Raw genomic sequence first — 24,350 nt, 5'->3', positions numbered from 1 at the left:
TCAACTAATTGCCACAAAATTCAAAAATGAATGTCTTAAATTTAGTCGACCCAAAAGGTTTCTGCTCACCCTTGTTCGTTAGCATGTGACTAAAATATATATTTTGGGTGCAGTGTTTTGTATAACTGCTAACATTATTGAATACAGAATTTTTATAAGATACAACAGCAGTAAAGCATAACAAACAAGTTGCTTACCCTCAGAAAAGCTCCTTATTTTTTTTTTTTTTATTTGAGTTTTATGTAGCGCTGGCTAGACCCGGCAATATCAGAACGCTTTAAATGAGGATAGGTGAGATTACAAGTTACAAGTTACATCTGTTACAAGAGCATAGTCAAAACATAGGACAGGAAAACAATGTTACGGAAAATTATTCAGAGGGAGGAGGAAGAAGACAATAGCAGGGAAACGAGGAGAACTGTGCCCAATGTCCCGCTGGGTAGGTGACGGCCAAGGGGGAGAACCAGGGCCGATCTCCTCTATAGCTGTCTAGCAGCTCCGCCGGTCATCAACCAAGATTCTCAGGTCACCACGGTGAGGGATAAACAAGAGCAACAGTTTGCATAGTTACATTAGTTACCGTTGCATAATCAGACATAGAAGAACAAGTCACCAATAGAGGATAGAGGGAATGGGGAGGGGAGTAGGAACAGGGGGATGGGAGGCTGATCGGTTCTGGTGGACCGGCAGTGTCAGAAAAGTACCCCATGGGGGCCGAACAAGTTTGAGTAAGCGGGTCCATAAACCAGTTGGGATCCAACAGTCACTAAGTCCAGTGCCAAAATTCAGTCACTGTGCTGACTTATCTCCGCATCCTATTAGAAATTGCTTGAAAATGGGTCCTAGAGGAAAGTCTTTAAGAGGAGGAGGCCAGGCGACATACTTTAGGAAGATTGAGGATAGAGTACAGCTACTTCAGAGTCTTGCAGCAGCTCCAGTACATCGCCCCCCGTATGGCTCCATCCCGTTAATGTCAGTCCAAGGCTATATGGCTGAAAAGGGATGGGGATTAACAAAGAGCGTCTTCATCCGGTACGATTAGTGCCTGAAATGGAGGACCCCATTTGAGGAAATGATGTTACAGGACGGCCATCTTAAGGTCAGGCAGTGGCTATGTGCTTCCGTGTATCACTGATACTGAGCCTTCCTTCCCATCTGCCTACGGCATAACAGGGAACCGTGCTTCTGTCATCTGAACCCTGATGGGACTGCAGGGAAGCCTCCTGCACTCCTCCTGTGTGAGGGATGTCGCCCGCCATTTTGGGGTCAGGCGGGCCGAGATAATTGTGTTCCTCCTTTACTGTGGCCGCGTTGTAGTATCCCCTGCGCTCCGGATGAATAAGCCCAGCGCTGGCGAGATTCAGGTGGCTCCAGAAGCCAACTCACCCCTCCGGGAACAATTTTATTTACGGCTGCCGGGCCCTCCAATGCTCACGGCACCGCAGCTCCCTGATTAAAGATAAGAGCATGGATTTTAGGGAGAGCGGCTTCTGTGAAGTATGTAATATCGCCATCTTGTCAGGCAGTGCTTTAGAGTGAGTCCGGGGAGGTCAAGGGGGACTATGATGTCCGTAGGTGGTTAAGCAGATAGCCGTTGTCGAAAGTACATATAATAAATAGCTAGCTGCTGATTGCCTTGATAATTGCTAAAAATGCAGGATGTTCAGCAGACATATGGAGAGGAGAGCCACCATCTTAAGGTCAGGCAGTGATCACGGTTGCTGAGCTGACCAGGGGTTATAGCCGGTTAACGTTAAAAATATCAGTACCTTGGGAGAATACTGGAAGTCCTCAAAAGCTGTAAGTTCTCTGGTCTGGCTGGGGTTCAATTAACTTGACCTCATATCTAGCCCAGATAGGCTCCCCTGCCGTTTTACGGGCGAGATGACTGGGAGTAGTCAGGGTGTGATTTCCGATCCCGCTTCATTCAATTCGCTCTTTATGATGGACACTCATTCTGCTTCAGAAGTAATTAGAGGAGCCTCATATAAGCACTACCCATGCACACTAAGAACAAACACATAGGGGTTTGTGGGTTTATTATCTCACAGGTCTGTATCAGATATGCAGGCCCTTGGCAGATTTTAATTCACTATTTCTTCTCATGACTAGAATTCAGACAAGGCCTTTTTATTTGCAAAAATTCAAACTTGCGCCATTTGCCTTACCCAAGCAGTCGGCAGTGTTCAGGCCACAACGAATCACAAATTTGCAGCAATACATCCAACCTGAATAGCATACGTTAGGGACTCCGGCAGTGTCTGGGCTACTGTATCCCAAAGGTTATGATTGTATTGGGGAGTATAGTCGTTCAGACCCTCTAGGATTTCGACATTCTGCTTTGTTATATTGTGGTTCAAAAACTGGAGTGCCATATGAATATGTTTGTTTGTCATTTGTAGCACAGTGTGATTTTTGCACAATCGTTCTTTACAACCACCATTGGTTAGGGGGAGCACGTCAGGATTCCTCACTGTCACAGTATAGCATGGCTCTTGCTAAATGTGGGGCACATATTGAACAGTATTTTGAAATTTATGTAAATGCTTTCTTTTTATGAATCATTTGTTTAAGTTATACAATGATGTCCTAGCCCTGTGCAATGGTTGTTAAACTGAAAATATAAAGTATTATGATAAATGCCAAACTGAATAGGAATGTTCAATTAATGTGCCACGTCGGATTGATTTTTCACAGACTGTACTGAAAAAAGTAAACAGCAGGTCTTCCTTTCTTGTTTTTTTTTTAGAATTTTTGTGGCCCAACCCTGTCTTTGCTTTATAAGGGCCTAAACCTTTTCTGTTTTGCCTTCCTCTCCCAAAGCATGCACCTTCACCCCCCATAACATTGTCTGGCCATAGAGATAGCAGGCCAGATGGGGTGGGGGCAGGGACAAGAAACATGCCGTGAGGTCACCTCCAGGATGGGCATTGGGGCTGCGGGGGATATATGTACACACTACCCCCTGCCCTGTTCCTTTTGGCTGGTTTTCAGTGTAAACCCACTTCTCACAAAACGGTGTGTTTCACTATTATGTGATCTTTGTATCGCATTTCAGTTATATATATATATATATATATATATATATATATATATATATATATATATATATATATATATATATATATATATATATATATATATATATATATATATATATATATATATATAAATTAATATATGTGTTTGTGTATATATATATCTATATATGTACATATACCAAAGGTTAAATAAAGTTTAGATGCAGATGAGCCGCCAATATACTGTGTACAATTTGTGATGATGCTAATGATGCTCTTGTTTGAATTAAAATAATAAAAAGAAATTTTAAAAAATATATATATATATATATACCAAAGGTTAAAGCTTAGTTATAGTTAGGAAACCTTATTTTCCGTATACAAACCAAGTTTAAACTACACAAGCTTCAAAAATGTTTACGTTATAGTCATAAATTTCATTTTCAAATTATCGCATCTTCTAATTATTATAAGTAGAGGACCCTGTCACACACTCTTTTCAGCCCGCTAACCACAAAACATTAACTATGGGGCAGATGTACTACCGTTTTAAGCAGTCGCAAACGGAGAATTGAGCCGTTTGTGAACACTAAAACAGTTTCCAGCATGTACTATACCTATTTTGCGAGCCGGTAACCTATTACCAACATACAAAATAGTGTTTGCAAGGCGGTATTAGGAAGGGGCGTGCCTAGGGCATCCCTTCCTAATACAGAGTCACAGGGACATGTATGAATGTTTTGCGACAGGAATGCGGTCGCAAAACATTCATATTTTAACGACTCTGTGAAGAAGGTGGTAACCCCAAGGGACCTCTTCTCCTTTGTGAATGTGGGTGGCAACATGGACCACTGCCATCTCTTGAAAAATGAAAAGGTAGCTTTTCATTTTTATTATTGAATTGTATCTTGTTTTCCTTTAAGGAAAATGGGATGCATTTAAAAAAAAGAATTGCTTTATTTAAAAAGCAATCACAGACATGGTAGTCTGCAGGCCCCAGCAGGCCACAATCCCTGTGATTACAGGCCAGTCCCAATGGGTCGCAAATAGCGAACTACCTCATGAATATTGATAAGATAGGTCAATTGCGACCCCATTGGGAATCTCTAAATCATTCTGAGACACATTAGTCGCAAAAAATTGCAATTAAAGCAAAATGAAATGTTTGTACATCTAGCCCTATAACTTGCCACTCTACCAGGCACATATTGTGACAAAGGATCTCAGTTGAGGAGTCATAAGTGTTGTTATGAGTGCTATGATTTCACATTGTATAAGTGATTTATTATGCAAAGGTATAAACAGTGCATGGAAAAGGCATGAGTTATAGTTAATGTGTGGCGTGGTGAGTGAGGTGACAAGGTCCAGTGTTCAAAGGTGCGCAACTTATAGTATTTGAAGGGGGTGCGTAAATTATAACTTTACAAGTTTTAATGTTTGTGTATTTTAAGTGCGGTTTGAATAGAAAGAATACTTATTTCTAACTCTAAATCATCCTTAACCTTTGTTTGTTTTTTTATTGTATGTTAATGGTTTTTATTTTTGATAGAGAAATGTTTTTTTTAAATCACAGTGTAGAGTGTCAAAGTGGAGTGGAGTACAGCACAGTGAAGGAGAGTATGGTAGAGTCGAGTATTTTAGAGAGTAGAGTGGAATGACGTAGCACACAGTGAAGTAAAGTGTTATACAGTGGAGTGGTGTACCGTAGAGTCTCATAGAATGGAGCTGAGTGTTGTATAATGGAGTGTTATCGACTGGAGTGTCATGAAATGGAGTGTGGTGGAGTGTCATTGAGTAGAGTGACAGAGTGTAGTAAAGTATTGTAGAGTGTAGTGGCATAAAGAGGTGTTCAGTAGAGTAGAGTGCCAAATAGTTCAGTGTTGTTGAGTGTAGTGTCATGCAGTAGAGTGGTGGACAGCCTACTACAGTGTAGTGTTGTAAAGTGGAGTATCTGTGAGAACACAGTGTATGGTATAGTGGAGAGTTATAGTTAGTTTTGTTAGCGAGCTGAAAAGAGTGTGCAACGAGGTCCGCTACTTGTAATAATTTGAAGGTGGTGTATAAATTGGAAATTAAAGTTATAACTCGAACTTTAGAATTTTTTTATGTTTGTGTAGTTTAAACTTGGTTTGTATAGGGAAAATAAGTTTTCCTAACTATAACTAAGCTTTAACTTTTTGTTTTTTCCATTGAATTTCAATGTGTTTAAACAAATTCTTAATAAAAATGTGTTTCCAATCTTAGAGTCCAGTGTCACAAGTGGAAAGTTGTTATCTGGAGTATAGCACAGTACAGTGGAGGACAGTGTTGTAAAGACTATGGTCGTGAAGTATTGTAGATTGGAATAGTGTGGAGTAGATTGGAGTAGCGTATCAAACAGTGTAGTAAAGTATTGTGCAGTATGTGTCTCATATAGTGGTGTCAAGTATCGTAGACTAGAGCAGTGAGTTGTACAGTAGAATAGCATGTCGAACAGTAGAGAAGGGTGTTGTAGACTATCAGAGAGGAGAAGAGTGTTTTAGAGTGGAGTAGGGTAACGTAGAGTGTCGTAAAGTGGAGTATCATCAAGCGAAGTGTCGTAGAGTACAGTGGAGGAGAATGTCAAAGAGTGGAGTGCTGTGCCATAGAGAGAAATTGAGTGGCATTTCGTTGAGTGTCATACAGTGGCATAGAGTGGATGGGCATAGAGTGGAATAAAGTGGCATAGAGTATAATACAGTATCATATAGTGGAATTGCATACAGTGGAGTAGCGCGCCAGACAGTAGAGCGGCGTAGAGTGGAGTGCAGTACAGTGGCGTTGAGTGGGATAAAGTATAGTAGAATGGAGTGCACTGGAGTGGGATAGTGTAGAGTGGAGTAAATTGTCATAGAGTGGAGTGGCGTGTCATAGACTATAGTGGCGTGGAGTACAGTAGACTGAAGTGGAATAAAGTGTCATAAATTAGAGTACCGTGTTGTACAGTAGAGTGTAGTGGGGTTGTCGTGAGGGTGTCATACAGTATTGGAAACTGATATAGACTACAGTGGAGTAGAGTGGCATACCGTGTTGTTGTTTTATGTGGAGTGGTGAACAGTAAAGTGTTGAGTGTAGTAGAGTGGATTAGCAAACAGTATTATAGGGTGGCGTGGAGTGGCATACAGTGGAGTAGTGGACTACTGTGTCTGATTACAGCGGATTGAAGTGGGGTGCAGTGGCATACAAAGAGTTGCCACAACTTTGTATTGTGGACTAGAGTATTGTGGAGTAGAGGTTTGTACAGCAGCATACAGTATAACTGTGCTGTACAGTGGAGTGAAGGGGTATAGACAGGAGTAAAGTGTCAGAGTGGCATACAGTGTTGTAGAATGGATTTGCAGTAAGTACAGAAGTGTGTGAAACAGTGAAGGTTCATATAGTAGATTGTTGTTTAGAAGCGTGGAGTGCGGAAAAATCTCTCACAAAGAAGTAGAGTGAAGTAGAGTGGTGTAACGTAGTGTGTAGTAACGTACAATAGAGTGTATTGGTGTGACTTGGAGTATAGTGGAAAAAGAACGGTTGATGGAAAGAATACAGGACCAATGTCATACATTCATCCCAGTAAAGAGAACTGGCCCTAAATCCATTGTTTTTTGCTCCCCTTGCCATTCCAGTTTGAACCCAGCCATATGCAAATCAGTCTTGATCCTGCGCCCAATGGGAACAGTCCAGCCCGAACTGCCAGGTCAGGTCCTTCCTGGGCTGGAAACAAGCATCCTAGGACCGGTTTCAGGGTTTCATCCCTCATCAGCCTGGATAGCATGACTCCAGTGGCATGGAGAGCACGGGACCCACGTCTGGGCATACCCGTCCCACTCGAGGTGACAAATGCAAAAAGAACGGTTGATGAACAGAATGTAGAACAATGTCATACATTCACCCCAGTACAGAGATCTGGGCCTAAATATATCGTTTTTTGCTCCCCAAGCCATTCCAGTTTGAACCCAGCCATATGCAAATGAGCCTTTATCCTGCGCCCAATGGGAACATCTAGCCCGAACTGCCAGGCCAGGTCCTCCCTGGAATAGAAACAAGCATCCTAGGACCAGGCTCGGGGTTTCACCCCTTATTAGCCAGGATAGCATGACTCCAGTGGCATGGAGAGCACAGGACCCACGTCTGGGCATACCCGTCCCACTCAGGGTGACAAAGGCAAAGAGAATGGTTGATAGACAGAATGCACAACAATGTCATACATTCACCCCAGTACAGAGATCTGGGCCTAAATCCGTAGTTTTTTGCTCCTCATGCCATTCCAGTTTGAACCCAGCCATATGCAAATCAGTCTTGATCCTGCGGCCAATGGTAACAGTTCAGCCCGAACTGCCATGCCAGGTCCTTCCTGGGATGGAAACATGCATCCTAGGACCGGTTTCAGGGTTTCACCCCTCATCAGCCTGGATAGCATGACTCCAGTGGCATGGAGAGCACGGGACCCACGTCTGGGCATATCCGTCCCACTCGAGGTGACAAATGCAAAAAGAACGGTTGATGAACAGAATGCAGAACAATGTCATACATTAACCCCAGTACAGAGATCTGGGCCTAAATCTATTGTTTTTTGCTCCCCATGCCATTCCAGTTTGAACCCAGCCATATGCAAATCAGCCTTTATCCTGCGCCCAATGGGAACATCTAGCCCGAACTGCCAGGCCAGGTCCGCCCTGGACTAGAAACAAGCATCCTAGGACCAGTTTCGGGGTTTCACCCCTTATTAGCCAGGATAGCATGACTCCAGTGGCATGGAGAGCGCGGGACCCACGTCTGGGCATACACGTCCCACTTGGGGTGACACATGCAAAAACAACGGTTGATGGACAGAATGCAGAACAATGTCATACATTAACCCCAGTACAGAGATCTGGGCCTAAATCCATTGGGTTTTTCTCCTCATGCCATCCCAGTTTGAACACAGGCATATGCGAATCAGCCTTGATCCTGCACCCAATTGGAACAGTCCAGCCCGAACTGCCAGGCCAGGTCCTCCCTGGACTGAAAACAAAAATCCCAGGCCCGGTTTCGGGGTTTCACCCATCATCATCCAGGATAGTATGACTCTAGTGGCATACCCTAAAACCGGTCCCAGGATGCTTGTTTCCGGTCCAGGGAGGACCTGGCTTGGAAGTTCGGTCTGGACTGTTCGCATGAGGCAAAGGGTCAAGACTGATTTGCATATGGCTGGGTCCGAACTGGGGTGACGTAGTGGGCAAAAGAACGATGGATTTAACCCAGATCTCTTGACTGGGGGGAATGTTTGAATCATTCAGCATTCCGTCCATCATTTTTTGCAGTTACACTTGGAGTATAGTGGAGCCACATGGAGTGGAGAAGAGGTAGTTAACTCTTACAATTTGGAGTGAGATCTTGTAGAGTTGAGTGCTGTGTTGTATAGTGAACATTGCAGTGCACGGGTACAGAGTTGGACAGTGTAGTGTAGGGGGATAAAGTAGGGTAGAATGTCATAGAGTACTGTGAAGTGTGGTAGACTTTTTAGAGAGGAATTATATAGAGCGGAGGAGAGTGTCCGACAATGGAGCGGCGTAGAGTGGAGTGGCATACACTGTAGTGGAGTAGGATGGATTACTAAAAAGTGGAGTGTAGAGTCATACCGTGTTGGAAACTGTCGTAGAGTGTTGTACCATAGAGTGCACAATAGAGCTGAGTGCAAATTTGCACAGTGGAGTGTACGAGAATAGAGTGGCGCAGATTCTAGTAGAGTGGCATAGAGTGTACAAGAGTTTTGTAAAGTGGAGTTATATAGAGTGGAGGAGAGTCCACTGGAATGAGCTAGAGTGGAGTAGCATACTGCATAGAGTCTACACTACACTAACGTATAGTGTAGTAGCTTTGAGTGGCTTATGGTGTAATAGCATATAATGTAGTAGTCTACAGTGGAGTGGTGTACAGTAAAGTGGTGTACAGTGAAGTGGTGTAGACTGGAGTGGTGTATTGTGGAGTGGAGTAGCGTACAGTTGAGTAGGGTAGAGTGGAATACCATACTGTAGAGGGGCAAAGATTGAAGTTGCGTGCAGTGTAATAGCGTAGAGTGGAGTGGCATATAGTTGAATAGCATAGTCGTAAAGTTTTGTAAAGCGCATTGCTCAATTGAAGCGACTTTCAGTGCTAGGTCAGCAGCAGGTAACTCGGCTGAAAGAATAGAATTTGTTGAACAGGATAGTTTTTTTAGCAATTTCCTACATTTGGATTCGGACTCTGCTATCTTTAGATGCTGGGGAAGTGTGCTCCAGAGCTTAGGAGCTATGAACGCAGAATACCTTCCTCCACTTCTGGTTCTTTCTATTCTAGGCACTGCAAACAGCAGCTGGCTGGTCGAACGCAGTGTTCTTGAAGTATAATAGGGGGAGAGGAGTCTCTGAATTAACAATGGGCCCTTATTATGCATCGCTTGATGGGCTAAACTCAGAGACTTGAACTGTATTATTTTAATCACCGGCATCCAGTGCAGGCTTTCTAGAGCCGCAGTTGCAGACTGATGTTTAAGGATTTTTAAAAGTATGCGGGCAGCGGCATTATGGATGACTAGTAATCTTTTGATAACAGCCTTCAGACTTCCCAGATATAGGGAGCTTCCGTAATCCAGGTGCGATTTGACCAATCCTTTCTCCACAATTCTGTGTGATGATTCAGGTAGTGTTCTAAGCAAGCCAAAGCAAGTTGCAACTCATCTTTTAGCTTGGATTGTCATAGAAAGCTTGTCATCAAGCCAAAAGTCAAGGCTCTGCACTTCTGGTTTAGGAGTGGGTTGATTGCCCAGATATTCTAGTCAAATCATTTCTATCCATCTATTGGGGTTGTTTTCCACCACGATCACCAACTTTTTTCACCATTTCATTTCAGGCTACTTGCTGCCATCCAGTCGGTCACATATTTAAGACAATGGTATAGTTGAGTGGAGGCCTTATCATTCTGTGACGAAAGAGAGATGATAAAGAGGTGTGGCGCCGCGGCCAGGGCGACTGACTCCGGAATCTGGGGATCACGGTTCGATCCCCGGCGCCGGCGGCAGATTAGCCCAGCACCATGTGACTCTGGGCAATAGCTTGCTTAATCTTCCCGACGGCCCCCAGCGCCTAGAGACCTTTACGGGTGAGTGTTCGCGCTTTACAAATGTGGATATTAAACTGTGTGTCATCCACATAAGATATAGAGGTAAATACAAATTCCTTGATGATCTCTGTAAGTGTAATAACATACAAATTGAACAGGGTAGGGTTTTAAGGAAAAGCCCTGGAGGACCCTGCAATTTAGAGGACACATTTTGGATTTTGTAGCTTGCTCACACACCTGAAAGGTTCTATTTTGAAGGCATGAATAAGCCATTTGAGTGCTGTTCTGGCTTTTCCTACTGCCTCCAACCTTTTCACTAGTAGTCGGTGGCAAACGGAGTCAAAAGGTGCACTCAGATCCAATAGGATCAGAGCTGCATTCGCTCCCTGATCCAGGATGACTTTAATGCCTCCATGGAAGCCAGCAGGGCCGTCTCAGTACTGCTCATAGGTCTGAATCCTGTCTAAGAGAAATGTAGGATGTCATTAGCTTCTAAATATTGGGAGAGATTTTTATTTATGAATTTTTCTAATATTTTACTTGGTCCTGGTAAAAGCGAAAGCGTAGAGTGGAATACAATGGAGTGGTGTAGAGTGAAATAGTGTAGAGTAGAATAGCATACAGTGGAGTGGTGTAGAGTGAAATAGCGTAGAGTAGAATAGCATACAGTGGAGTGGTGTAGAGTGAAATAGCGTAGAGTAGAATAGCATACAGTGGAGTGGTATAGAGTGAAATAGCGTAGAGTAGAATAGCATACAGTGGAGTGGTATAGAGTGAAATAGCGTAGAGTAGAATAGCATACAGTGGAGTGGTATAGAGTGAAATAGTGTAGAGTAGAATAGCATACAGTGGAGTGGTGTAGATTGAAATAGCGTAGAGTAGAATAGCATTCAGTGGAGTGGTATAGAGTGAAATAGCGTAGAGTAGAATAGCATACAGTGGAGTGGTATAGAGTGAAATAGTGTAGAGTAGAATAGCATACAGTGGAGTGGTGTAGAGTGAAATAGCGTAGAGTAGAATAGCTTTCAGTGGAGTGGTATAGAGTGTAATTGTGTAGAGTAGAATAGCATAGAGTGGAGTTGTGTAGAGTGAAATAGTGTAGAGTAGAATAGCATTCAGTGGAGTGGTATAGAGTGAAATTGTGTAGAGTAGAATAGCATAGAGTGGAGTCGTGTAGAGTGAAATAGTGTAGAGTAGAATAGCATTCAGTGGAGTGGTATAGAGTGAGATAGCGTAGAGTAGAATAGCATACAGTGGAGTGGTGTAGAGTGAAATAGTGTAGAGTAGAATAGCATTCAGTGGAGTGGTGTAGAGTGAAATAGCGTAGAGTAGAATAGCATACAGTGGAGTGGTATAGAGTGAAATAGCGTAGAGTAGAATAGCATACAGTGGAGTGGTATAGAGTGATATAGCGTAGAGTAGAATAGCATACAGTGGAGTGGTGTAGACTTGAGTGGGGTAGAGTAGAATAGCATACAGTGGAGTGGTATAGAGTGAAATAGTGTAGAGTAGAATAGCATTCAGTGGAGTGGTATAGAGTGAAACAGTGTAGAGTAGATTAGCATACAGTGGAGTGGTATAGAGTGAAATAGTGTAGAGTAGAATAGCATACAGTGGAGTGGTGTGGACTTGAGTGGGGTAGAGTGAAATAGTGTAGAGTAGAATAGCATACAGTGGAGTGGTGTAGAGTGAAATAGCGTAGAGTAGAATAGCATACAGTGGAGTGGTGTAGAGTGAAATAGCGTAGAGTAGAATAGCATACAGTGGAGTGGTGTAGACTTCAGTGGGGTAGGATGAAAAAGCATATAGTGGAGTGGTGTCCAATGGACGGTTGTATAACAGAAGCACGCATGGATAAACTAAGCGTGCCTCAACAACGCGGTCCCAACAACGAATGCTTCTTCACCACGCATTCCTTTAATACGTATTCCTTTACCACTCATGCCTATACCATGCAATTTCATTATATAGGCATGATTGGCAAAGGGATATGCAAGGTAAAGATCACCCTAAAAACTACCCTGACCCCCAACCCCCCTCCGCCTTCAGACCTAAAATGTCTCTAGCCCTGAATTTTGTCCCTCCTCCCCCGCCCTGAGCCCTAAAACTCAGCCCCCACATCCTACAAACTAACCCAACCCAAGGCTCCCATCCTGAGCCCTACATCTTGGCCCCCAAAACTATAAACTACCCCGATATAGGCCCTAAAAACTGACCCCCCCCCTGAAAACTCCCCCATCCCCCGCTGTAAGCCCTAAAACCGAGCCCTTAGCCCTAAAAACGACCCTGATCCTCAAGCCCTAAAACAGGCCTCAGCCCTAAAAACTACCTCATCTGCCCCCCAAAACCCCATCCTAAAACCTACCCACCCATCTAAAACCCAACCCCAAAAAATACCCCAACCCAGCCCCAAAAAATACCCCAACCCAGCCCCAATAACCTGGCCCAGCCCCACTTACCAGTCCACGTCCTGGAGCTTCCTCTCACAATCCTTTCTGTTCCTATCATCGCCCATCGACACATCTAGACCGAACACTGCCTTAAGCACGCATATGCATGTTTAAGGCATATGCATGGTTAAGGCAAGCATGGTTCTGCTTGTGGGGAAACAGCACGTGTGACTCAGTCCGCGCTGTAAAGGCTGTTCCCCCAATGGACTAGCGTAGAATGGAGTAGCCTAGAGTGGTGTACACTGGAGTGACGTGGAGTGGAGTAGTGTATAGTGGAGGGGCATAGAGTGGAGTGGCGTACAGTAGAGTGGTGTAGTCTGGAATAGCACATAATAGAATAGCATACGGTGAAGTGGTCTACCCTGAAGAGGAAGACAAGTAGTCAAAAGGAAGGAGCAGGGGTGTAATCAGGGGGAAGAAGAGGAAGGGCAAATACCTGCAGAAGAGGAGAGATACCTGCAGGGAGGAGGAAGACCTGCTTTCCGAAAGGGAAATTGGATACTGGCAGTGAAAAGAGGAAACTAATGACCTGCTTTTTAAAGGAGGTGAGGGAAAGTTGCTTTCAAAGGGATGTTGTTCTTTAGCCAGGATTAACTGTCGGACTGTGCAAGAGACTATTCTCCTTACCTTGAGACAAGATATTGAAACTGAAAATACAAACAATGGCAGTGAGGGCTCAAAGCAAGTGCGCACTTGTGTTATTATCAAGAAAATTCAATCTTCACTCTTACACGCTCAACTTTCGGTTGCCCCACCTCCACTGGGCAACTAACATGAAAAGTCAAATCTTTGTGGAAAGGAGCGTGTCCAAATCCGTTATTAATTTTTCCTTGTGTTTGATAATCACTGATTACTTCTCGTTATTTCTTAATTTCCACATCCAAAAACTCACATTGGAGTCTTGCGTTTGGTTTCTATCCAGATGTTTATTCATTGAATTCCGTCACACCCGACTAGACTGATTGGAGGATTGAAATGAGCCAGCTGAACATTTGTGTGATTCTTGTGGAGGGATATAGGGAGTTTTAGGGATGAAAGGAATTATAAATGCCATGGCAGAATAGCTGATGTCTTACATAGGGTATGGACTATATATGTTTGACATGTATATATTTTCTTTTAATTTTGCAACCCTGATGATGTCCTTATGCATGAAACGCATTGGCTGGGCTGAGTTGACTACTAGTGACGAAATTCAATGAATAAACATCTGGATAGAAACGAAACGCAAGACTCCCATGTGAGTTTTTGGATGTGGAAATTAAGAAATAACAAGAAGTAATCAGAGACTATCAAACGCAGAGAATAATTAATGACGGATTTGGGCACGCTCCTTTCCACAAAGATAAGATATTGAAACTATTGAAGGATGATTCTCCTGCCCATTGAGGCCGGCCAAAGTAACAGTAGAATGACTACTTGGTCTTTTTCAACAGGCTACAGCGAACCTCTAAAGTTGCCTCTGTGGTGACTCTCCCTGTGGGCCCACCAGATCTTTCCTTCTCTGCTGGAGGTCAGCTGCATCAACGTGCCTCTACCTTCAACTGTTATGCTACTCTTCACTCCATCCTCTCCGTTCACTTTTCTTACTTAAGGCTCCCCAGAGCTAAGTGCCTTCTCCTCATTTCACTTCTACACACCATTACCAATTCCATGTCATTCTCCCCTTTTTCTCCACCATCCTCACCACAGCCTCTCCACTTCATAACCATGTCGAACAAACGAGTAAAAACTGGAGCCAACTGCTTCAAGATCGTTTGCCCTCCCAGTCTGTCCAAAGCATCGGAAAAAGGTTCAAACATAATACCCTTGAACAATTTCCTGATTCCCTTTTCGTTGACCAACACCATAGTGGCCGATATGGGAGGCTCAGAACTGACCCCATTTACTTCACTAATAACATCTCATCCTGGACCACTGTCTTCAATAACTCCTTTAACGTTACTTCCTCCTCCTCAATTCCACATGGGTGGCAACTAAAAATGTACTCTTTAGCTTGCTTCAATTGATCACTCACTATCTCCCTCTATAAAAATGGTAAGGTCGTGACTCAAGCTAATGACACTTCTCTCTCTCTCTCTCTCTCTCTTTTTGACCAACTATTTCCATCCCTGCTCACCCCCCTGTCACTTCAATCCCTCCTAACTCTCCAATTGACTTCCCCCTCAATTCACTCTTGCCTCCCCCTACCCACCTGGTCTTCTGAAGGCAGATCTCCCAAGAGGAACAGGCCTCTCCGCTGGCAAAAACACTCCCCTTATTCACCCAGGCTTCCCCTCCTCCCAATTTCTCCCTCTCCGGTTGGGAAGTTATCCTCAACACCCCAGCCCAGCCTTTGGCCAGTACTCTCATTTGCCCCTCAGTATCATCCTGGGTTTCTGAAGAAACCTTCCCCCTACCAGGTTATTCAGCCCCTTATCCAATCCATTTTTTCAACAGCCAGTCTTCCCAGCTCAATAGTGACTTCTCCACCATATGCTCTCCCTACTTATCCACCGCACCCTTCTTCCCCCGCTTCCTCTCCCTTTAACCTGAATCCTTTACAAACCCCATACATCTCTCTTCACCCCTTCCTCATTCCAGTACTGCCGCATGACTCATTCTCCTCCTATGGCAACCTCTACATTTCCCCTCCTTCTTCCTCTAGCCTAGAAGAACCATACACGTTCAACATCTACCCTCCGGGTCAATTTTCCTCATTGTGCATGTCCCAGGCCCCCATAAAATTACTTTACCCAACTCACGTGCCTTCTCCCTCTCTTCACCTCCTTTAACCCCCTGCCTTTCGACTCCCTTCTATCCCCTCCCCACCTACCATCCTCCGTCCACAGCCCTCATTCTTCTCCTCCTCACTTAGAACCCAACACCTCTATGTCTTTCAATATAGGCCCAGAAAATTTTCTCCCCACTACAGCTACACCCACACTTACTATCAATCAACACCACTTGACGAGTCTCCCTCCACTTTATAATCCTATACTCCAGCACACCTTCTTTCTCCCCCTCCCCTCCTCGCTCTCAATCTCAAGTTGAACTCCCTTTTGAATCCGTAGAGAAACATAACATTCGGTGCTCAGCTCTGCTCTCCTTGGAAAATAAACTAGGCCCTCTCATCTCATGTCATTGTTGTCCGTGCCCTGCGCTTTACAAATGTCCTCCTTCTGGGCGATTTTAACATCCATTTAGACTGCCCAGAGGCTACTGATTCTAGGGCATTAATGGACCTGTTTGATGTGGCACAATTAACCCAGTGGATCATTTAATCGACCTGGTACGCTCCAAGTTTGCCCTGTCTGCATCTGACCCCCTTCAGGTCACCTGGTCAGATCATTACTTGGTCCAGTTCTCCTGGACCATAGCGAAACTCCCGTCGCCTATAATCCCGGCCCATAATAAGCTGGTTCGGAAGATTGACACTCTGGCCCACTCTAAGGCTCTCTCACTGTCAGGCCCCCTGGCCTCTGGTGATCTTGACGGAGCGGTTGATAGATTTTCCACCTGGATTAGTCAAGGGGTCGGCACTGTGTTAAAACCCCTTTCCACCAGGCGACCGAGTCCGAGACATACCCCAGCTAAACCATGGTACTCAGACGCTCTTAGAGACCTTAAATTGGGTTGTAAAACACTGGAACGGTGTTGGCGTCGGGAGTATTGTCCCTTGGCCAAAAATGCTCTTCGCAAAGCCCAGAGAGACTACTATGCAGCCATTGGGGAGGCGAAAAGCAGCTTCTATGTGGAGTGGATTGCTGAAGCTAATAACAATAGCAAGGAGATTTTCTCCATTGTAAGAAGCTTTTTGGCACCCGGCGCTGAACAAACGGCCCTCCCAGTATCATCATGGTGTGAGGAACTGTCTTTTTCTTTTGTCGAAAAAATACAGAATATCCAAGACAGTCTTGGGTCGGGTTCCCTGGCACCGAGGGATCCCTCTCCTCTGCCCCCTCTAGCTCCCACTCCATCAGTTCCTCCATTTATTAACTTTTTGCCCATAGCTGGATCTGATACTTTGGCCATCCTCAAATCCCTTAAGTCGGGGTCCCCGACTGACCCTTGTCCTGCCAGAGTGCTGGCTGGGGTCGCGGAGGTGGTCTACCCAGAGGTCAATATGATTATTAATATATCCCTACAGACCGCTGTTGTTCCTCTGAGTTGGAAACCGGCTAAGCTCCTGCCAGTTTTGAAGAAACCTTCTTTAGACCCGGCCAAACTTTCTAGCTATCGCCCCATATCTCTCCTACTGGCATTGACCAAGGTTTGTGAGAAGGTGGTCTTTCGACAGCCTGAGGCCTATGTGGAAGCATCGGGTGTTCTCCATCCGGCACAGGCTGGCTTTAGGGCAACATGCAGTACCGAGACCGCACTGGTGGAAATGGCGGAGGCGATCAGGGAGTGCCTGGACGCGGGCGGCAGAGCGGCCTTGATTCTACTTGACCTCTCTGCCGCCTTCGATACGGTGCCCCATCAAATACTTCCCACTCACCTTTCAAACATTGGCCTCGCTGGCCCCGCCTGGGACTGGATGAAATCCTTTCTGGAAGAGCGCACCCAGCAGGTCTGGATGCCCCCTTTTTCATCGACTGCCAAGAAAATGTCTACTGGAGTCCCTCAGGGCTCTACTCTGAGCCCTTTGCTTTTTAATATCTATCTGACTCCTTTGATTTTTCTGGCAGAGGAACTGGGAGCAAAATAAATCGCCTATGCTGATGATACCCAGCTCCTAATAACCTGGAAGGACTCCGACCTGTCGACAGAAATTGCTCAGAACTGTCTCTCGTCTGTGTTTAAGTGGTTGGCTCATGCCTAAATGAAATGCAACGAGGACAAGTCGGAGGTCCTTCTGTATGGTCAGTTTCCGCCTGCTTTCAGAGAAACTCTGTGGCCCCCAGACTTCCCTCGACCTAACTCAGAGGGTGCTCCAGCAAAGAATCTGGGGGCCTGGTTTGGAGAAGACCTGCGGTTTTCAGAGCAAATTAAGAAACTCACCGGAGTTTGCTTTGGCACTCTTAAATCCTTAAGAAGGTTCTACCCCATGCTTCCAAAGCCAGCCAAGGAAACGGTTGCACGTGCTCTCATTCTCTCCCGCATAGATTATGCCAATGCTCTGTATATTGGTATTCCAGGATGTCTGCAAACAAAACTACAGACCGTACAGAATGCCGCAGCAAGACTTCTGTTTAACATCTCTGGAAGATCTAGCGTAAGACAGCATCTACGAAGATCTGCACTGGCTTCCTGTGGCCCAGAAAGTGCAATTTAAAGCCCTCCCCCAGGCGCATAGAGCCCTGCTCGGCCTTGGACCATCGTACATCAGGAAGCGCTGTGCTTTCTATGTCCCCAATAGATCGTTGCGCTCTGCCACCCAACGACGGATGGCGATCCCATGATTCTGTAGAACGCGGATGGGGGGCCAGTCCTTTTCCGTGAAAGCAGCTATGGCATGGAATGCCCTGCCCGTGGAACTACGGAACACTCAGGATCTCAAACTTTTTAAAAAGCAACTTAAAACCTTCCTGTTCAAGCAGCCGTATTAAATTCCTTTTTTCATCTGGTCCCGGTTATTTTGCGCGCCAGGACACTCTTGAGTATTTGTGCGCGGAATAAATTAACCATAACATAACATAACATCTCCTCAATCTCCCAGCTTGAAGCTACCAACTCCCACCTAAACTCTAAAATATCCACCTTACCCGACTCCCCCTGGCGAGTGCTCATTACCCCAAACACTCCTTATCCTGAGGAGTATCCTTCCATGCCCCAAAAGTGCTACACTCAATCTATCATCAACAGACATTTTCAATTTATTGGCTAGCTACAATACTTCTGACCCCCCCACCTTCTCTTCTCCAGCCATTACTAATCATTGCAATATACCGACCATCTCCCAGGCCCGAACCAAACACCAGCCATTTTCAACCCATGCACCAACAGACAGGAACATCACCCCTATCGCCCCTAAAAAGCCCTGATACCTCCTCCACCAACACAATCACTTCAGAGTTGTGCTGTTTGCTTCAACACTATAGATCTGCAACTAAACACAAACTGGAAATCTAAGACACCATCAATCAATTCAATCCTGATATACTTTTACTGACTGAGACCTGGTTCAATGACACCTTTCATACTACTTTCGATCTCTTGCTTTCCACGAACTATTCCATTATCAGAAATGATAGAGAGGGTAAAGTTGGGAGAGGCGTTGCAAGTGTCTTCAGAAACTTCCTTCACTCAAGGATTTTCCAAGAAGCTCTTTCTGCACCTTTGACTGCCTTTCTCTGGAACTTCAAATACAGCACAACTCCCCTTTTCAGGTTTCATATCATGTATCACCCGCCAGGTGACTGCTCTGCCTTCACGGAGGAATTCACTGACTTTGCTAGTGGCCAATACTCACAAAGTGACAAATTGATCTTTCTTGGAGACTTTAATCTTCACTGGGGTATTTTGGAAGATTCTGCTGCAAACAGGCTTGCCACATTATTCATAGTAAATGATCTCGTTCAACATAGCACAAAACCAGCACGCTCCAAGGACTCCATGCCTGACCTCTTTATTTCCAAAGAAGATTACGCTAACTGCTGTTGATCCTATACCAGTAGACTGGTCTGACCACCTCTTCATTCCCTTCTCACTGCATCTATCTCATTCTGTAACCCTTGGCCAACCTGAAAGGACTACTACCTGGTTCCGCAACACCAAAAACATTGACCTTGACACACACTGCAACACAGCTATGAGGGCACTTTCAGTCTTAAACCCCAACTCTGACGTCAATGATTCGACCACCCAATGTATCACCAGCCTTTCTGTTGTAATTGATGATGTTGCCCCACTAAAAGCAAAAAGAAAAGGCCCACTCCTTCTGCATCATGGTTTAATAAATCCCTCTATGAAGAAAGAAAGATCTTGAGACACCTGGAGAAACAATGGAGACAATCACCTTTCACCATTATTCTCTCTAATCTCTGCGACGCAAGATCGTGCTATCACAAACAAATCTTTTATGAAAAAGCAAATCACTTCTGAGCCCTCCTTGACTCAGCCAAAAACGGACCTAAAAAACTACTTGTAACTACCAGCAACTCTTCACCAGCCATAAGATTTGACAACCCTCCCAAGAAAGCAGAATTTGCACTAGTCTTCGATGAAAAAGTGAAATCGCTCATTTATCGTGTTACTCATCCTACCCCCTTGAGGACCACAAATCCAAAGTCTTGTGGCAGAGCTTTGACGTCATCACCGCAGATGCCCTCCTCAAAAGCATTCAGAAATCAAAACTTTCAAACCACTCTACCGATCCCATCCCTAGTGACATTGACTTGGACTTCTACACCAACACGCTCCCCTACTGGACCTGTCTGGTAAACCTCTTCCTTAACCAAGGCTCCCTTCCAGTTGCCCTCAAAACAGGTCAGGTTACCGCACTTCTTAAGAAACCCTCTGCTGATGTGAATGACCTCAACAATTTCCGCCTTATCTCCAAGCTCCCTTTTCTTGCTGAAATTACTGAAAGATGCGGAGCGGAGCAACTCACTCAACACATCAAGGACAACAACCTTCTTGACGAATTTCAATCAGGCTTCACTCAAGGCTGCAGCACTAAAACAGCTCTACTAGAAGTTACCGATAACACCCTGCGAGTACTTGACTCAGGCAAGCCATGTCTCCTGAGCTTCTAGACCTATCCGCAGCCTTTGACAGTGTTAATCACAACACTCTTCTGAACACAATAAATCAAAGAAGGGGTTTTAAAGGCACAGTGCTCAAATGGTTTGAATCCTACCTCTCGCGTAGATCTCAGATGATCAAAATTGCAAACTGCCTCCTAGAAAAATCCGGGATCCATTATCACCTCTATGCTGATGACACCCAAATCTACCTAAAGGTGTCCTCCGCACACAACACTTCAATCCTCAACACCACCCTCAAAGCCATCCAAGATTGGATGGCAACTCATCAACTAATCCAGAATCCCTCCAAAACAGAATCCTTCTTCTCTCTATCTCAATCTCTCTTCCTCCTGTTCAATCATGGATGGATAATCTGAACATACTTAACAACAATCCTACCATTGAGGATAGTGCCAAATCCCTAGGTGTCATCCTAGACAAAAGACTCAACCTACATTCCCATATCAACACCATCGCCAAGAACGCACGCTAGCAACTTTGCCTTCTCTGGGGGGGTTCAGCGTTTCACTCCTGAGCAAGACCTAAAAACGTTGGTCCAATAACTGGTTCACTCCAAATTGGACTACTGCAACTCTGTCCCTGCCGGCATCCCCAAAACCCACCTTTCTCATCTAAAGTCCACCCTCTAGTCAGCAGCTCGTTTTCGTCTAAGGAGCCAAAGAATTTATCATAATACACCCACACTGTTTTCTCACCGCTGGCTTCCCATTGAAGCTAGGTCAATTTAAAAGACTGCCTGCACCACCCATAAAGCCATACACACCTTCACCCCTAGCTACCTGGCCAACAAACTCAAAATATCAGGCAACTCCAGACCTTCACGCAATGCTGGAAACTTACGGCTCGAACCTTCTACTTTTAACAGGGAAAGATTTATGGCGCAATGCTTCTCAGGTAATGCAAAGAGAATATGGAACTCGCTTCCTCCAATCCTGAGGACCACTGCCTGTTTCCGGTCTTTCAAAACCGATCTTAAAACTCTTCACTTCCAGGAATAATTAAGCCCAGGTCATGACCCTCATGGCCGCATTCAAGTGAGCGCAATTTTGTACAGATGTATTCTGCACTTGCCCCACCCTAATTACGCCACCTTTCATTAGGTCTTGGCTGGCGTTGGAGCGCGCATGCGCTCCTCGCATCGAGACTTATATTAAACAAGCTAAGGGGACTCAATCACGCCCCTCCTTTCCATTGGGTAGCGTTTATGGTAAACGCTGGCTTCCCATTGGAAAGGAGGGTTTTTAGTTGCCTCCCTTTGGCTTTTTCCTGGACGGGCTCGTCTGATTCACGGCTGTTGTGAAGACTTTTCTTATCTGCTTGTTTATTTAACAAGCAGATAAGAAAAGTATTCACAGCAGCTGTGAAGCAGGCACGGAGCTCAGAGGCGCAGGGGGAGGACAAGGCAATGGCAAGCGCTTGTTATTAAAGGGGGCGAATTGTATTAAATGTAGTTGCCTCTGGATGTCCACAACTGCTGCTAACAACGTTTTCAAACCCCACGACTCGCGTCGAGTCTCACTCTGACTATATCCCATCCCAAATGTTCTTACTTTAGCTCGCTCGAGGGTAGCGGATGTGACACTATGCAGACGCATTAATTGGCGAGCGCTTGATATTAAAGGGGGAGAATTGTATTAAATGTAGTCGCCTCTAGATGCAAGCCAACAAAATAGTTGAAAAGATAATTCTTTGATAATTCTTTGAGCCACGTCACTGACCCTTCTTCAGCACTCACTGAGCCCGACACCACTGTACTCAGATCAGAATTGCCAAACTTTTTCTATGTCCACAACTGCTGCTAACAGCGTTTTCAAACCCGACGACTCAAGTCGAGTCTCACTCTGACTATATCCCATCCAAAATGTTCTTACTTTAGCTCGCTCGAGGGTAGCGGATGTGACGCTATGCAGACGCATTAATTCAAACGTGACGTTTTGCCACATAATTTGGGTGTTTGACTAAGGTTAATTTCTATAAAGGAAGATTGAGGTTCAACCGTTGCTAAGGGACAGCCCTCTAACGAGACCTAGTCGACACGTCCCGCTTTAGTTCCAATGGGGTGGAAGTTGTCGCGCGCGGCAGGCGCTGTATTTGAATCGGCTGCTGTGCCACTGTTCCTGTCAACCCTGACTCAGGCTGCAGGTCTCTGCTAATGCGCGTCCGCCACCATTTGTGTGCTTCTCTGTGCTGTATATGCAAACGTGGAGCAGTGGTAGCGGCACCAACTAGCCAAAGTGTTACTAGTGTCGCATGATGGGCTGAGTCAGCAGGAAGGAGCCTTTGGGTTCAGGCAAGTGTGGCTTTTGTTAAATTGGGAAATGTGTAAGAGGAAAGAGAATGTAGGTTGCATTTGGTGATTCTAAGCTGCCTACATAGTGATTTGGAGTTCCATGGGGTGTACTTCACACTCATTCTGAAACATTTTTGATCAGCACCAATGTCCATTGGAGGGGTTTTGGTGTGGTAGACATAGATCCGTTGCAGCATTCTACTGAAACATTTTATGAAGCATGCCACAGCACACAGCCGTGAAAGCAGCTGATTGTACTTTGATTTAAAAAAAAAAAAAATGTCTTGATGTATGGTGCTTTACAGTACCTAGAAAAGGTACTGATACAGAGGGGAAACCAATGCAAGGAGACGATCTTCCAAAGCATGCCCTGCTGAACCCTGAGCCAAGGCCCATCTAAACAAGCATTCTCTACTCACTCTCTACTACTCACTCTCTACTACTCTCTCTCTACTACTCACTCTCTAATACTCACTCTCTACTATTCTCTACTACTCCCTCTACTACTCCCTCTCTACTCACTCTCTACTACTCACTCTCTACTACTCTCTCTCTAATACTCTCTACTACTCTCTCTGCCTCTACCACTCTCTACCCGCACATATGCATTTATATATACATGTGTATATATATATATATATATATATATATATATATATATATATATATATATATATATAATAAATATACAAACAAAAACAACAGTTGATGGACAGAGTGCAGAACAATGTCATACATTCATCCCAGTACAGAGATCTGGGCCTAAATCCATCGTTTTATTTGCTCACCATGCCTCATGGGAACAGTCCTGCCCGAACTGCCAAGCCAGGTCCTCCCTGGACTGGAAACAAGCATCCTAGGACCGGTTTCGGAATTTCACCCCTCTTCAGCCAGGATAGCTTGATTCCAGTTGCATGGAGAGCACGGGACCCACTACTCTCTCTCTACTACTCACTCTCTACTACTCACTCTCTACTATTCTCTACTACTCTCTACTTCTCTCTACTCACTACTACTCTCTACTACTCACTCTCTACTACTCCCTACTACTCACTACTCACTACTCACTCTCTACTCACTCTCTACTACTCACTCTCTACTACTCTTTACTACTCACTATCTACTACTCTCTACTACTCACTCTCTACTGCTCTCTCTACTAACTTTCTACTACCCTCTACTACTCACTCTCTACTACTCACTTTCTACTACTCTCTACTAACTCTCTACTACTCGCTCTACTACTCTCTACTACTCACACTCTACTTCTCACTCCCTACTACTCACTCTCTACTACTCTTTACTACTCACTATCTACTACTCTCTACTCACTCTCTACTACTCACTCTCTACTGCTCTCTCTACTCACTTTCTACTACCCTCTACTACTCACTCTCTACTACTCACTCTCTACTACTCTCTCTCTACTACTCACTTTCTACTACTCTCTACTAACTCTCTACTACTCGCTCTACTACTCTCTACTACTCACTCTCTACTACTCACTCTCTACTACTCTTTACTACTCGCTCTCTACTATCTACTACTCTCTACTCACTCTCTACTACTCACTCTACTACTCAATCTATACTACTCACTATCGACTACTCACGTTCTACTTCTCTCTACTACACTCTCTACTCTCTTTACTAATCTCTACTACTCACTCTCTACTACTCTCTACTACTCACTATCTACTACACTCTCTACTCTCTCTCTACTGCTCACTCTCTACTACTCTCTCTCTACTACTCTCTACTAATCACTTTTTACTAATCTCTACTACACTCTCTACTCTCTCTCTACTACTCTC

This window comes from Triturus cristatus, chromosome 4_2, assembly GCF_964204655.1.
Source record: "Triturus cristatus chromosome 4_2, aTriCri1.1, whole genome shotgun sequence".
Lineage (NCBI taxonomy): Eukaryota > Metazoa > Chordata > Amphibia > Caudata > Salamandridae > Triturus > Triturus cristatus.
The sequence above is the reverse complement of the archived record's forward strand: the minus strand, read 5'-3'. Positions refer to the sequence as shown.